A 16,925-nucleotide genomic window follows, 5' to 3' on the forward strand; every position below is an offset into this window, starting at 1 on the left:
AATTTACAGTTTATTTCTTTTTCAGACATAATACTTTATTATTTAAAAATTTTTAAATTAGTTTTTAAAATTTTATTTAATTTAATTAAATTATAATTAAATTATAATTAAATTATAATTAAAAATTTAATTAATTAATTTATATTAAATTAATATTTAAGATTTTATGTTAAATAAACTATTAATCTTCAAAATTAATTATATAAATTTTATATTTATAAATCTTAATAAAAAAATGATTAATATCAACTAATCATAAAAACATTGGAATAATATATTTTATTTTTGCAATATGATCAGGAATAATTGGATCTTCAATAAGATTATTAATTCGAATAGAACTTAGTCATCCTGGAATATGAATTAACAACGATCAAATTTATAATTCATTAGTAACTAGACATGAATTTTTAATAATTTTCTTTATAGTTATACCATTTATAATTGGAGGATTTGGAAATTATTTAATTCCATTAATATTAGGATCACCTGATATAGCTTTTCCACGAATAAATAATATTAGATTTTGATTATTACCTCCATCTCTTTTTATATTATTATTAAGAACTTTATTTACACCTAATGTAGGAACAGGTTGAACTGTATATCCACCTTTATCATCTTATATATTTCATTCATCACCTTCTGTAGATATTGCAATTTTTTCTTTACATACAACAGGAATTTCTTCAATTATTGGTTCCCTAAATTTTATTCTAACTATTATATTAATAAAAAATTTTTCATTAAATTATGATCAAATTAATTTATTTTCATGATCAGTATGTATTACAGTTATATTATTAATTTTATCCCTTCCAGTTCTAGCAGGAGCTATTACTATACTTCTATTTGATCGAAATTTTAATACATCATTTTTTGATCCTATAGGAGGTGGAGATCCAATTTTATATCAACATTTATTTTGATTTTTTGGTCACCCAGAAGTTTATATTCTAATTCTTCCAGGATTTGGGTTAATTTCTCAAATTATTATAAATGAAAGAGGAAAAAAAGAAACTTTTGGAAATTTAAGAATAATTTATGCTATATTAGGAATTGGATTCCTAGGATTTATTGTATGAGCTCATCATATATTTACCGTTGGATTAGATGTTGATACTCGAGCTTATTTTACATCAGCAACAATAATTATTGCTGTTCCTACAGGAATTAAAGTATTTAGATGATTAGCAACTTATCATGGTTCAAAAATAAATTTTAATATTACAATCATTTGATCAATTGGTTTTATTTTAATATTTACAATTGGAGGATTAACAGGAGTAATATTATCAAATTCATCAATTGATATTATTTTACATGATACTTATTATGTAGTAGGACATTTTCATTATGTACTATCAATAGGAGCAGTTTTTGCTATTATTACTAGATTTATTCATTGATGCCCAATAATTACAGGTCTAATATTAAATCAAAAATGATTAAAAATTCAATTTATTATAATATTTATTGGTGTAAATATAACTTTTTCCCCTCAACATTTTTTAGGCTTAATATCTATACCACGACGATATTCAGATTATCCTGATTCTTATTATTGTTGAAATTTAATTTCATCAATTGGAGCAATAATTTCAATAAATAGAATATTATTTTTCATTTTTATTATTTTTGAAAGATTAATTTCAAAACGATTAGTTATATTTAAATTTCATCAATCATTCTTTAGAATGATTAAACAATTATCCTCCCTTAGATCATTCACTAATTGAAATTCCTTTAATTATAAATAATAAAATTAAAAATATTTTTAATAATTAAAATTTAAAAATTTATTAATAAATAATATATATATATATAATTATTAATATGGCAGATTAGTGCTTTGAATTTAAAATTCAATTATAAAGATTTTTATCTTTTATTAATAAATTAATTTAATAAAATTATACTCGGGTTTATGATGGGTGCTTAAGGCTATTGAGGGTACGCCGTACGGAAAAGCGGACATCTGGTGTCCGTCTGGCCCGCGGTGTGTGACCTGGGCCAGGCAGAGAGTCGCCCGGCGTAACAATATTATTATTAATTTATCATATCGAATACGAGGTAATACACCACGAATTATAATTAATAAAATTAAATGAAATAAATAAACTAAAATAAAACTAAATGATCATCAATTTAATCCAAAAAACATTATTGTTAATAATAATCTTATAAATATAACATTTAAATATTCAGATAAAAAAATTAATACAAATAATCTTCTATAATATTCAACATTAAATCCAGAAACTAATTCTGATTCACCTTCAATCAAATCAATTGGAACTCGATTTAAATCAATTAATGCTCTAATTATAAAAATAATATATAAAGGATATATAAAAAAAAATATATATTATATTGAAATTTTATAAATATAAATAAAGAATAATTCTCAATTAAAATTATTAGTAAAAAAAAACCAAAAATAATAAAATTTCAAATGAAATTATTTGAGAAACTGAACGTAATGAACCTAAAATTGAATAATTACATAAAGACACTCAACCAATTATTATAATTGGATAAACCATTAATCTCAAAATTAATATTAAAAAAATAATTCTATAATCAATAAAAAGAAAAGAATATATTCAAGGATAAATAAATCATAATATTAATGATAAAAAAAATATAATTATTGGACTATATAAATATAAATTATTAAAATTAAAAAAAAAATTCCTTTGATATCAATTTTAAAGCATCTCTAAAAGGTTGAAATAAACCTTTAATTATTAATTTATTTGGACCTTTTCGTAATTGAATATAACCTAATATTTTACGTTCAAATAAAGTTAAAAAAGCCACTCTAATCAAAATTATAAATATTAATAAAAAATTAAAAAAAATTATTATATATTATAATTCTATTATAATTTATTTAAATCCTAAATTTAACGCACTAAATTTGCTAATATAATAAAAATTATTAATTAATATTTAAAATATAATTTAATTAAAAATTATAGTCCTTTCGTACAAATAATTTATTTATTTTTATAGATAGAAACCAATCTGACTCACGTCGATTTGAACTCAAATCATGTAAGATTTTAAAAGTCGAACAGACTTAATTATTAAACTTCTGCATTTAAAATTTATCTTAATTCAACATCGAGGTCGCAATCATCTTTATTAATATGATCTTTAAAAAGATATTACGCTGTTATCCCTAAGGTAATTTATTCTTTTAATTTATAATACAAGATCATTAATTATTCTTAAATTAAAGTTTATATTTAAAATAAAGTTCTATAAATTTAACAATCCTCCCAATTAAATATTTACATTTAAAAATATATATAATCTAAATACAAATATAAAATTCTATAGGGTCTTATCGTCCCATAAAAAAATTTTAGCATTTTTACTAAAAATTTAAATTTATTATATATATATGAGACAGTATATATCTCATTAATTCTTTCATTCCAGTTTTTAATTAAAAAACAATTGATTATGCTACCTTTGTACAGTCAATTATACTGCAGCCATTAAATAATTAAATCATTGGGCAGATAGACTTAAAATTAAAATCAATAAGCCATGTTTTTGATAAACAGGTGAATATATTTTATTTCACATTACTAAATCTATAAATCATTATATTATTTCATAAATTATTACTTTAACAATTATTTATTATACAACTTTACAAAAATATAATTTAATAAATTTTAAACTAAAATATTAAATTTATTATTTAAAAAGAAAATTCAATTTAAATAATTTTCATTAAAAATGAAATATTATAAAAACTAATTTTTTATCTAAAAACATTTTCCAATATTTTTACTATGTTACGACTTATTCCACAAATGAAATTGACGGGCAATTTGTACACTTTTCAAAACTATTTTCAAATTAATTAATTTATTAATTTTACTTTTGAATCCTCTTTCAAATTAATATTAAAATATAATTATTAAAAAATTAAATTTATTATAACTCATAAATTCTTAAATATACTACATTTTGATTTGAATTAAAATTTTTTATTAAATTTTTATTAAAATTAATTTTATATAATAATATACAACAATACATAAACATCTACTTAAGTTTATCTTATCGTGGATTATCAAATTAAACCACAAGTGGCAGATAGCGCGGAGACAATGCATCTATGTGCTGAATCAAAAGTAAAACTTTTTTATTTCTAATTTCTCCAAAATTAAACTTTTACTAATATATTTGTGATGTTAGATTTACTTATTGATATGTATTTAATTATCATTTACTCAGTAAGCAAATATGCTCCAAATTATATCGTGCTTGGTCTTATCTGAATGAGAAAAGTGTGACAAATATGTTGGTAAATGATTTCATTTACTACAATGAATCAAAAATAAAAAGAATTTGATTTATGAGTTGAGGGTCTCAGCTTGTGGGAAGTTTTTAATGTTTGCGTAATGTACGCCTAGTATAGGTGCTCACATAAACGTTGCACTTCATACTACCATTTATTGACTTACAATGTAACCATTCCTTAGATATTGTATTATGGATCGCTGACATTTTAGGAGGGGGAAGAAAGAGAATAAACGTATGAGATATATAATTACGTATATATGATTACACAATTGCAGGGAACATTTTCTTAATTTAACTGTGTTTGTATAACTGTGTTTGTCAATTCACATCAGAGACCAGGCCACACACCGCGGGCAGGATGGCGCCCAGATGTCTGCACATCCTTGGCGCGTGCCCTCAGTAGTCCTAAGTACCCACCAGGGGTCTTGGAATTTTCATAGTTAAGGTCCTTCAGGCCAAGCGAGTATCTCTTGTCTTAGATTTCCTTTTACGTTTATTGTTTACTACGGGTTAACAGGGAAAGTAGGTTTTCCTCGCGTCTGCTATGTTGCGTTAGCAACTTTCTCACGAGGGCGGCTAAAACCCTTCCTGGTCCACCAACCGTCTTATTATCCAATCGGAGAAAGATGTCTACTACCCTCACTTCCTTAACAAAAATTATCATCAACAAGTCCGATAGTCCCGTGTCCTTAGACACACCCATCCCTAGCTTTCCCCAGACACAGTATCGTCAGTAAAACTTCACTTATTCCGTATCCTTAGAATAGTCAACATATCTTTACCGGTCTCTATCCTTATAACAGTCGCGTACTTAACGTATCAGTGTAACTAGGTTTTACATAAGGTGATTGGAGTGAATTGTGATTTGTGTGTGTTAATTCAGTGTGTATTTCATTGTGATTGCTGAATTCATAATAAAGATTAATGAAAACAAAATTAATAGTTGTGTTACGACTCAGCTATTTTATTTTATCGTCTAACCCTCAAGTTTACGTGACATTTGCATTGTTCTTTTGTGATCTTTGCTTACAATCTTTGGTTCATTTACTAACTAAACATACGGTTTTCTTATTGCTATAATTTAATTTTCTACGGTGGTTAGCCACCAATATTTATCTTTATTGTCTTTGAGTGTCTCACTTAAATCTACGGTTGACAATTTATACATAAGTCTTATATCGCTATCCTTATGGTCTATGTCGCTATCGTACAGTATTTTTTATTATTACGTTTCTGCTGTAGTGATAGAATAATGCTAAGTTATTATTGTTTTGGATTAATTTCACGCTATCTAAACAGGTGAAGGATTCCGGGGGGAAATAACCTGTTTTTTGAACGTGTTTATGGTATAACGGGTTTGACTATAGATTGTGGGCGACGATGAAGTTTATGATTATTTTGTGTATCTTTGACCAGTGGTCTGACTAATTTAAGAATGAAGAATCGATATGGATTAATTTGGGCTCTTCGTATAGCTTGTGATTTGCTATATTTGCTAAATTTCAATTCTGGCAATCTATATATTCCTAAACATGCTGTGATGTATTTTCTTTCAATGATTCTTAATTTTTCCGTGGCGTTGACACTTACATTGAAACAGATTTAACGACCATACATTAGAATGGTTGGTCTAATTAGTGTTTTGTAGCAGTGAAGTTTTATTGATCTGTGCGAATCTTTCGAGTAAGGTAGTCTTATGAGGTATAAGAAGAACTTATCTGCTTTCTATAACTGTGTCTTTATGTTGTCGTTGTGATTTAACCCGAAGTTTAGATGGACTCCGAAGCATCTAACTTTGTTTGCATCGGAAAATTTTCCGTTGATATTTTCTGTTGTATGGAAGAATATTTTCGAATTTATTCTCACGTCGTACTTTGCTTTTGAAGTTTTTGAAATATATGGACTGAACGAGATTGTTTCACATTTATGGGTGTAGATTCTTAGCTTCCGTGTTGGAAAGCGTAATTTTTTACTTTCTTGACTAGGTCTTGCAGCTGGATTTTTATTTGTCAGGGTTTATTGTTTCTTGTTTTATTGTTTATTAACATATCATTTACGAATGCTATTGCTGATTTATTATTTTGATTGCCGTTCTTGTTCATGCCATACATTTATAATAGGACACTAAACATGGATATTGAACAGGATAGGCCGGTTTACCGTGTCTTACTGTAGATCTCGATGCGTTTGGTCCTTTTGCTTGATCCCTCTGAGAGGTAGAAGTATCTATCATTTTCTTTTTAATTTTTCCTTTATTAAACGTTCTTATTTGTTTCTACAAATACTTACATTTTTGTATCATTTGCTAATTACTATAGCATGTGAATTTCTGTGCTATTACCCATAATAAAAAAAAAACCAAATAAAATAAGGAAGGTTTTTAACGTTTTAATTAGAATGTATGGGTGTGTGATTTGTTAATAATTGAGGATGAGTAAGGATAACTATTATCATTATTATTATCATTATTCTTATCATTATCATTATCATTATCATCATCATCACCATCATCATCATCATCATCATTATTATTATTATTATTATTATTATTATTTTCTGTGTCCCTTGGTTCTCCTGTTATTTCTCATTCTTCTATTACGTGTCTCAGGTCTTCTTCTTTCTTTTTACATAGCTTGCATCTTTTTTCTCCCTCTTCTTTCCAGTATTCCCTTGATTTAGTCTCGTTTCCACATCTGAATCTTGCTAATATTTTTCTGTCCTTCCACTTCATCCTCCCTTCTAAGTATTTTGCTAACTCTTCTTTGGCGATTTTTCTATAATGTTTGTCATATTTTGATTCCCTTATCCTTTCCCCCCTCTCTTCTGCTTCTCTCTTTCTCCTTTCTTCTATAATTTGGTCTAGTGTCGTCTTTTCTTGCTCTTCTCTTACTTCCATCTGTGTCCCTCCATTTCTCATCCTTTCTAGTCCCTTCTTTCTCTCTCTTGCTCTTTTCCGTTATTGGCCATTTCCCCAGTTTCTCTCTCTTTCCTTTATGCACTTCTTTACTAGTTCCTTTTTTGACTCTATGGCTTTCCCTTCATACCTTGCTGCTCTTCCTAATACTTTTTCTTTGATTTCTGTTAGCTTACATTCTTCTATCGATATATAATTCGGTGTTGTCATATCTAAACCTAAGCTCCATTTCACATATCTTCTTTGTATTCTATCCAGCCTTTCTTCCATGTTCCAGCCTCATACCTATGCTCCAAACAGCGCCACGTTCCAAACATCTTCATTCTCCTCTTGTTGTCCTGTTTGGAAATTTTTTCTTCCACGCTCCATGTTTTCTTCATTGCTATTCTTGCTCTCTTTTTCCTGTCTTCTATGTGTTTCTCATCACTACCGTTTTTTCAGTAGTATGTACCCTAGGTATCTTATCTCGTCCACTTCTTCTAATTCTCGTTCTCCCCATTTCCATTTTCTTTGTCTCCTCTTGTTCTTTCGTTTTTTTCGAAAACTACACTCTTGGCCTTTTTCGTGCTCAGTTCCAATTCGGTTTCCTTTAAAAATATTTCGAATCTCTTTAGCATTTCCTTTAGCTTCTCCTCTCTATCAGCCATCAGCACAATATCGTCTGCATATGTCAATGACCATACCTTTCTTTCTCCTGCCACTATGCCCCCCCCGACTTGTCCTTTCCTTAATTCTTCTTCCAGCCCCGCCACGTAGATGTTAAATAGGGCTCAACGGGCATCCTTGTCTGACTCCCCTCACTGTCCAAAATTCTTTTGTGTTGTTATTCTTGATTCTTACCACATTCTTTGTTTCTACGTATATCTCTTTATTCCTTCTGGTTAAGTTTTCGTTAATCCCCATTTTTCTCATTTTCTCCTCCAATTTCTTTCTGTTTAGCCTGTCGAACGCCGCTTTTAAGTCCGCAAAGCAGGCATGTAGTTTTTCTTTTTCTCTACTCAACTGTTTGTCTATGATATGGTTTATCACAAATACCGCGTCTTTCTTTTCTGAATCCGAATTGGCTCTCTTTCAGTTTGTTTTCAATCTCTGCCTTCAGTCGTTCGTGCAGTATCCCTGCACAGATCTTGTATGCTGTATCCATTAATGTTACTTTTCTGTAACCCTTCCCTACTCTCTTGTCCCTCTTTTTATATATCGGACATATTTGCTCCTTTTTTCCAATCTTCTGATATCCCCACCCCATTCCATATTTTCCTTAACAGAGCCCATAACGCTTCACCCACTTCCTTCGGTGCATACTTCTCCTTCAAGTTTCTTAGTTTGTATATCACCTCTTCCTTCTCTATATATTATCTTCTCTCTCATCCATTATTTTCTCTTCTGCTCGATGCTCCTCTTTTTTCCTGCCCTCTTTGTGCTCTGTTCCTTCTAAAATTTCCATAAAATGATTTTTCCACTCTTCCTCGCTTATTTCATACAATCTTCATCTATATTTTCTCTTCTTCTTCTGTATTTATTTATGTATTTCCACGCTTCTTGTTCTGTTTTGATCTTCTTGATTTTCACCATTTCTTCTTCTTCGTATCTTTCCTTTCTTTGTTTGCACCTCTATTTGAATGCCTTTTTTCCTCCATAAGAGCTTCTCCACTGTATTTTCCTTTCATAAACTTTGTCACCTTCCTTCTCATCTCTCTTTTACTCTCTTTTCCTCTCTTTCTATTCCTTATCTTTACTTTCTTCTTTTGCATTGCTTCGTTTATCTTCTTGTTGATTTCTGTCCACATTTCCGCTACTGTTCTTTCGTTGCAGGTCCAGTCTTTACATTCGTCCAAGTATTTTTCCACACTTTTGTTTGTCCATTCCCTCTTCTCCTTCTCTTCTTCTTCCTTTTCCTCATTTTTTTGTAATTCCGCGCCCCCCCCCCTATTTCTATTTCTAACGGCATGTGGCCTGACTCTGTTCTTTTTCCTATTTTCATGTAAATTATTTCTTCTGTCGCCTCCTGATTGCCAATCACATAGTCTATTACTGAGTTTCCTCTCTCGCCAATATAGGTCCGCTCCTCTCCTTCTTTATCGCTGCCATTGATTATCTTTAGCAGTGTTCTTCCTTCCGCGTTTATTGTCTTGTCTTTTGATCGTCTGTTTTTTTCTTTCCCTACGTCCTCGTTTATCGACCCTCCCTCTTCTCCCGTTCTTGCGTTCCAGTCTCCGCCGATGATCACCACTTCCTCTTCTCTTCCGTCTACTCTTTCCTCTATTTTTTTCCATGTCCCTTATGTATCTTGATTATAAACCATCATTATCCTATACGTCTTGTAATTGTATATTATTTTTCTTCCAACTATATTATCACTAATTCCTTTATATCCTATTTCTCTTAGGTTTTTATTTATACCCGTTGTTATTCTTCCCTTTGCTCTTCCTTTTTTCCTTACTGTCATTGCTGCCCTGCATTTCCAGTCGAATTCTTTGGGTAGTCTATATTTTAACTTTTCTCTTTTGTCCTTACTTATTAGCCCTGCTACATTTCAGAAGCACGTTTTCATCCCCATTGTAGTCCCCCCTCCTGTTCCTCTTTTTTCATTTTCCTTCCCCTCTCTTTCTTTCTTCCTCCAGCCTCTCTTCGTTTTCGTTCCACCTGTACCATTTGTTCTCTATTGTTAGTTTCTTGTATCCTGTCCTTACATATTCGCCTTGTTCCATTCTTTCTCTGGCTACCCTTCTTATGTGTTGCTTCCCATCCCTTTCTTTTTTTTTGTCAGATCATCGTCCATGTATACACCCTTTTCCCATTTGCTTTTCTCCTTCATTATCCTTATTTTTTCCTCCATTGATTTCATCGTTGCCACTATTATTGTGTTCTTGCCCCCCCCCCCCACCCCACCTTTATCATATGTGCTTTTTCTACTTCTGCCCCTATCCTCATTTTTTCGTTTATGAACTCCTTTACTGTCTCTTCATTGCTTCCTTCGTTCCAGTCCACTCCCTTGATTACTATGTTTCTTCTTTTTTCCTCTCTCTCTCTGCCCTGTCCTGATCCTCTCCAATTCTTCTGATTCTACCCAATAATTCTTTCTTTTCCCATTCCCACTCTCCTTTCTCTCTGTCTGTCTCTCTTTCCCTTCTTTCCCTTTCCTCTTTCATTTCTCTCTTCAGCTCCTCCACTTGCTTTTCCAATATACATATATTTTATTTCCTCGATCATTGCCTCGAATCCTCTTTCCATTTTCTCTATTTTTTCCACCACTGTCTCCATTACTTTCTCTCTGGCTGGTGTCTCTTTTTCTGTCGAACTGTATTTGTCCAGTGTATTTTTGAAGACTGCTTTACCAGTACTCCTTGGTCTTCCCCTGTTTGTCGCCATCTGCCGTTTCCCTACCTTACTTTGTTTTGCCGCGCTTCTAGCCTCCTAACCTCTTCTTTTCTAGTTTTTCTTATTTGTAGCTTTCTCTCGTTCTTGTCTCCTTTTTCGCTTTTCTTTTGCCTTCTCCTTGTATGCTCACTCTTTATTTTCCCTTCTTCATGCCTCTTTATGCTTCCTGTTCCTTTTTCCCTTCACACTTCACTTTTTCCCCAGAGATCTCCGTCCGTGTGTTACCCTCGGCCCGAACCGAACCGAAAGTCCAAGTAAGGATTACTATTTTTGGCAAGCGAGTTTATGTAATTGTCCATTTTGTCGTCATATGCTTTAGAGAATTTTGTGTGCACTTAGTATCGATGTTAGTATAGTTGATATATATATATATATATATATATATATATATATGTATATGTGTATATTAGTTAGTTAGAGGAGGTAGAACAAGAATTTTCGCGTTGATGGATTGGATAAGAATGTGAATTTTCGTTGTTTGATATAAATTTATTCCTACGTTTGCCTTCTTCTTCTCTTTTAATTTCGCTATAGTAGTTTGTCGTTAGAACCAAAGCTCAGTTCGTTTACTACGATGGTTTCTATTGCCACAATTTTCTTGCCCTTCGAGTTTAATAATCGAGGATGATTCCAACGATCCTCTCTGTGTGGGGTTCGTGTGGTTTCGCAAGCCTTGCCCAAAGACGGGCAATATTTTGACAACAGTGGGAGGAGGAATGCGAAGATCGATGGGTGTTTTCGATAATCGAAAACACCGTTTGCACACGCCAACACAGCGAACGATCCTTTGGTTAAATTTTCGAAGGGAAATTGTTCTGCTATTTCTCTCTTACAATCGCATGCAATGATGGCAAGAATATCGGTAAATAGCAATGCCGGTATTGCTCTTAATTTTCGATTGACCCTGACGATGTATTTAATGGTCCTCTCTGTGCGGGACTTGTGTGATTTCGCAAGCCTTGCCCAAAGACGGGCAATGTTTTGCCAACAATGGGAGAAGGAATGCGAAGATCAGTGGGTGTTTGAGTAGCTGAAAACACCGTTCGCACAAGCCGACACAGCGGACAACCCCTTTGTTTAAAGTTTAAACAATGATTCTATCTTCAAAACCGTTCACGAAAATAAAACGAGATCGATGATAGGAAGTTCTAATTCGAGTCTCGAGGGCAACGAAATTATCAGAGAAGAAGGAAATTTTCAAAATTAATTTTCTTACCTTGAGGAGTAGGTGCTGTCTGGCGCCATTACCTCAGCTGCTCCGGTGGTCGTCGATGTTTTTGTTGGGTTTATTACTTGAACTCGAATATAGTTTACTATCAACTTTTACTTTATTTATCTATTTCGATACAGACTGAACAATTTACTAACTGGATTAATACCGCAATTACAATGCCCGTTTCTGTCTAAGCGATGAAATGAGGACTTCAAAGATAAAATTTTCTTTTTACTTAGTCGCGGCTCTCTTTTCTTGACCGAAAAACTAAAGACCCCGAAACGCAAAATACTATACAAAATTTTAAAACGCAATGATGAGCGCAATAACGAAAGTAGTAACAATGAACACAAAGAGTGAACAAAATAATAATGAACCGTAATAACAATGATCACTAAGAATGAATACAAAAATAATGAGCACAATATGGTACGTAAATTATAATGAGCACAAAGAATGATTAAAATAATAATGAGCGCTGCGCTATGTTGCTACGCTTATTTATAATGCCATCCCCCACGGAGTGGTGGTCCACTGGGGCTTCACTTCCGTGGAAATCGGGATGTTGCAGTTTGGGTTTCCTGAAATCGTACGTGAGACTGTCTTCTCATATCTATGATTCTTACCTCTGAATGAAAATCGACGCATCATAATAGTGTGATGCTGGTAGTGAACATCTTAAGAGAATCTTAATTAGCCTAGGCCCTGTTTTTAATATTTGATTTCATTCGACTGCATGTGGCCTTCTTTCATCTACTGGCCGTCGGTTTTTCGTAATCGCCACGCAAGCACGTGTTGCCGTACGGGTATATGTGTCGCTATCGAGTTTTACTGCCTCGGCTCCCATTGTTGGCATAACATACGGTCAGCGTTACAGTTACGTAATTATTTCATTCTAACCACGTCTAGTTAATTATGATTGCGATAATAGATCATGGGAGTTGTGGTGTCTTCACAAGAGAATACCCTGCTTTCTCCCATGGGTTATTTACATTTTCCATTTCTGCTGCTATATTTTTATTGATTGTAGTATAATTTGACATTAATTGATGTACGGTACAAGGAGAAATGAGAACATTCTCCCATGAGAATATTATATGTTTTACCAGTTTATATTTTTTAAATGTTATATTTTATAAATTATATACATGCAGAAAAGATATGAAAGTTATAGAAGGAAATCTAAATAGAATCTTGTTATATTTTTTATTGATTACTATTAAGGTGTTTTGAAAGCAAAATGATAGCTTATACGCAATATTTTATTGTTTTACTTCTCATTGAATTATGCAAGTAAATCAGTTAGTCAATCAAAGTAAGACTATATATACATTACAAATAACTGTAACGTCTTAAAAATTACAAAATTCATTAATGGATATTGAAACATGGTAACATAATCCTTAGAAAGGTCTGTGAAATATAACACAAGGGTGAGCAGAGAGCAATCGCCGGTATCAACGAATGCCAAAGGATATGCCAAAATAGTAGGTCTTATTAAACGATTTTTTATTAAACGATCAACGCTTTTGCAACAATGTAAACATTTGAAACATCCAACATTGAAACGCTGGATATTTCTCGCCTCTCACCGTAGAGAAAAGCTATAGAAATTACGAAAGTACGTATGCAGTGTAGGAAGTATCGAAGAAAGAATGTATTTAGTGATGGAAAATAATTTGACTCGAATGCGTTAGATGTTCCTAAGAATCATGCAGTACTAAACCATTATTCAGATAAAAGAAAAGGAGAAGAAAAGTGGAAAGATTAGAAATGATATACTTGCGTTGCGAACTTTGGGACGGAAACGGAAAGAAGATGCGCATGATACGTTTAGAATATGAACATGTTGGGTAGTGGAGAAATGACACTTATAGATATATGGAAGGAAAAAAATAATAACGGATGGATTCTTTCGTTCGTGCACTTAAATCAGATGATCATGTGGTTAGTATGAATTTCTGTAATAACGTCATTGGAAGAAATGGAGTTAATTATTCCTGCGCGATATAAAACGCAGCATACGCCAACCTCCTAATTATGGAAATTTTCAACACTTTATAGACGAATATATTTGTATGATTTGAATGTACAACTATCTCTAAAGAAATTACATGTAGAATTTTAGCATGTTTCTCTTGGCATAAAAATTGTGCAATATGATCAAGCAACAGTGATATAAAATAATATCACGTTGCAGTTTATCTGAACGAAAAAAAGAAATATTTACTTGTGTAATATTCACAAATAAAACTATGCAATTACCAGAGATATCGCAATCGATCGAAAATGTTGCACGATTCAAAACAGTTTCTTAAAAAAAGTTGAAAGAAGTGTTGGTTTATTAGATCATGTGAAACAAGAAAGTATTCACATAATGACAACTCCGAGGCTCTACTTCCTAGGATTATAGGATTTGAAGGTGCAGTTCTACCCCAGAAATGCTTGTAGAGCCTCTTCACCTCGCTTGCCTCTGGCGGTTGCCTGCCTGGTTCTAAGTAAGCCAAGTCATTGTTAACAATTACATCGGCCAACATCCTTGGACACATTTTAAAGATCTCCTGACAGCATGCGTTGACCCAAGATGACGGCATGCAGATAGGTTGTGTTCGCGTCGCTTCGTACACTGTCCGTGTGTACAAACAGTACGCCACGAATGTAATCCAGATGTCTTCACGTGGGCAGACGCCACCCGCCACCCGCCACCCGCCACGAATGCAAGCATGGTTTTGCAACCCTTGAAAACGCAAAAGCCTGAAAAAGGGGCAGAGTGGTCAACCCCTAAAGATATTAATATAAGCGCTACACCGATAAAGCAAAACAGCCCAGAAATCAAGAAGCGGTCTGATGAAGAGAAGGAGGATACTAAAGAAGAATCGCGGCCAATACCCGACATAAGGGAACGAGCTAGCGATATGGAAAAGAGGGTCCTACCATTCTGCCACGATCCGAGCAACAAAGTTAACAAGGGCAAACCGCAACGATAATGCGTTACTTTAAGGATATGAGAGGATTTGTGGAGAATCTCCTGCTCCACAACTGTCATCTAGCCGGAAGGCTAGAACAAGCTAAAAGCTAAGAATAAGGAAACTGCGATATTAAGCGCTGTGAGTAAGTCGCTGGAAGCCAGCAAGCGGCTTAAAACGGCCGTTAAGAAAACAACGAAGGCCGAGCCAAAACAGCTCTCGTACGCGGAAAAAGTGAAGATGGCCAGCAATAAAGCGGACAAATGGCGGTAAAACCACCGAGAAATGTGGTTATAATCCGGTCGGAAGTTGAGGATGGTGAAATAAGAACCAGCGGAGAAGCGCGCGACGCGCTATTCACGCTAGTAATCCCCCGTAAAGGGGGAATACAAGTCACAGCAGTTGAAAAAAAAATAAGCGACACCGGCCTAATCGTGGAAACGACGAAGGACTGAAGCCGGAAGGTCTGAAAGCGTTCACAGAGGATGTACAGAATACACACATAACGTACGGACATTCGAAGAAAAAATAAAATAATCAGATGACTCATGCGAAAAATCGTTCTTCACATAAGTGGATGAATATCTGAAAAATATTCGAAATTCGAACATCTTACACATGTTCGCACATTTATCGAGAAGTGAGTTGTGTATTATACAATTTTTCTAGATGTATATGTTTTTTTTTTTTTTGTCACATAAATGTTATTAGGCCAGTTGCTGAACAAGAGCATAAAGATTCATCACTTTGAGCAGAGGCATATGCTTGTACGAGTTTAAAATAATCTTCTTACCATTGAAATCTATCCATAGTTACGCTATAAATTATAATACAATTTGTATATTGTATTTGTATTCAACAGTACATCTCAACTGAACAAATGTATCGCGTAACAACTATTTATCACTAAAGCGAAGATGTCTAACCCAATCGAATTTTATTGTCAATGTTAGTATTATTTTAGAAATGATATAAATAGTAAAAATGAAAAGGAAACAACTTTTAATTCTCTGATAATTTAATAAGAGGAGCATCTAACGCTCCTTTTCTCTCGATCTGTTTAGCGATAATTTTATTCACTAATTTTTCGAGAGCTTCCAATATGATCTCACTGCGCTCAAGACTGTCAATAGACAACGTGCGGAGAAAACTTTGATGCCTCATCTGTGAAATGCTGTCAAAAAGGCTTTAAGTGAAAACATACATACATGCCTGTATGAAAACTGCAACTGCTCATGAATTCAATTTCGACTCGGATTTGAGAATCCTATAAGATATCATTTTAAACTATACTAAATATATAGAGTACGCTGTCCCGCGTATCCTGAAGATATCTTTAAAATGACGGTCCTACCAAATTAAATTCAGACTGTTTTCTGAAACTGCTTAATCAAATGATGCATTGATTTATTTTTATAGTAGTAAATCTGGGCATCAGAAATTTGCTCCGTCCATTTGAAAGTCCATCGAACTCGGTCTATTTATCACCGTTACGAAACATATATACTCTAGTAGGAACATTCCTAACACGATAATGCTTAGAGGAAAGCACGCCAGAATCGCTGTCTCTCAAATCCATTCAATGAATAAGAGACGAATGAAGATGCGTATTATAGTTATATGCAAGTATCCGTAAAGTGGTGTGAGACGTTCGAACAGGTTTGTTCGATGAAAATCAGCTACATACTCTGTTCCGGGCGAAGAAATGAGCCGCAAGTGGAAAAGGGTGAAAAGGGAAGGGGAAATAAGGAGAATACAAAGAGTTGATGAATGTAAGGAATGAAAGCTGAATCTCAAAATAAAGAACAAGAAAGAACAAGCTACTTACGATAACACGATTGCTAGTCATCTGTTCTCGATGACGATTGCCATACCACCGCCCTTGTTGAATATTTTAGCAGTGCTAGTATATTTGAGCATATTATATTTATATTTCGATGCACACTACCTCTTCGACCATTTATTTCCGTGATTATGACTGAAGAACAAACAGAAGATACTTATCGTAAATGAAATTTAAGCAAGAAGGAACTTTTTGCGATGTTAACTCCAAATGAGAAAATATGTATATATCAGTATGGATCATGACCTGCCTATTTTTACATTAAATGTTTTGAAAGGTTGT

General features: G+C 32.9%; 1 pseudogene; it reads left to right on the forward strand.

The window, feature by feature from the left end:
• The first annotated feature begins 365 nt into the window (after positions 1-365).
• LOC117215128 lies at positions 366-1,701 on the forward strand (annotated as a pseudogene).
• Positions 1,702-16,925: the final 15,224 nt, after the last annotated feature.

Source organism: Bombus bifarius, unplaced genomic scaffold, assembly GCF_011952205.1.
Source record: "Bombus bifarius isolate JDL3187 unplaced genomic scaffold, Bbif_JDL3187 scf7180000009378_frag, whole genome shotgun sequence".
Taxonomy (NCBI): domain Eukaryota; kingdom Metazoa; phylum Arthropoda; class Insecta; order Hymenoptera; family Apidae; genus Bombus; species Bombus bifarius.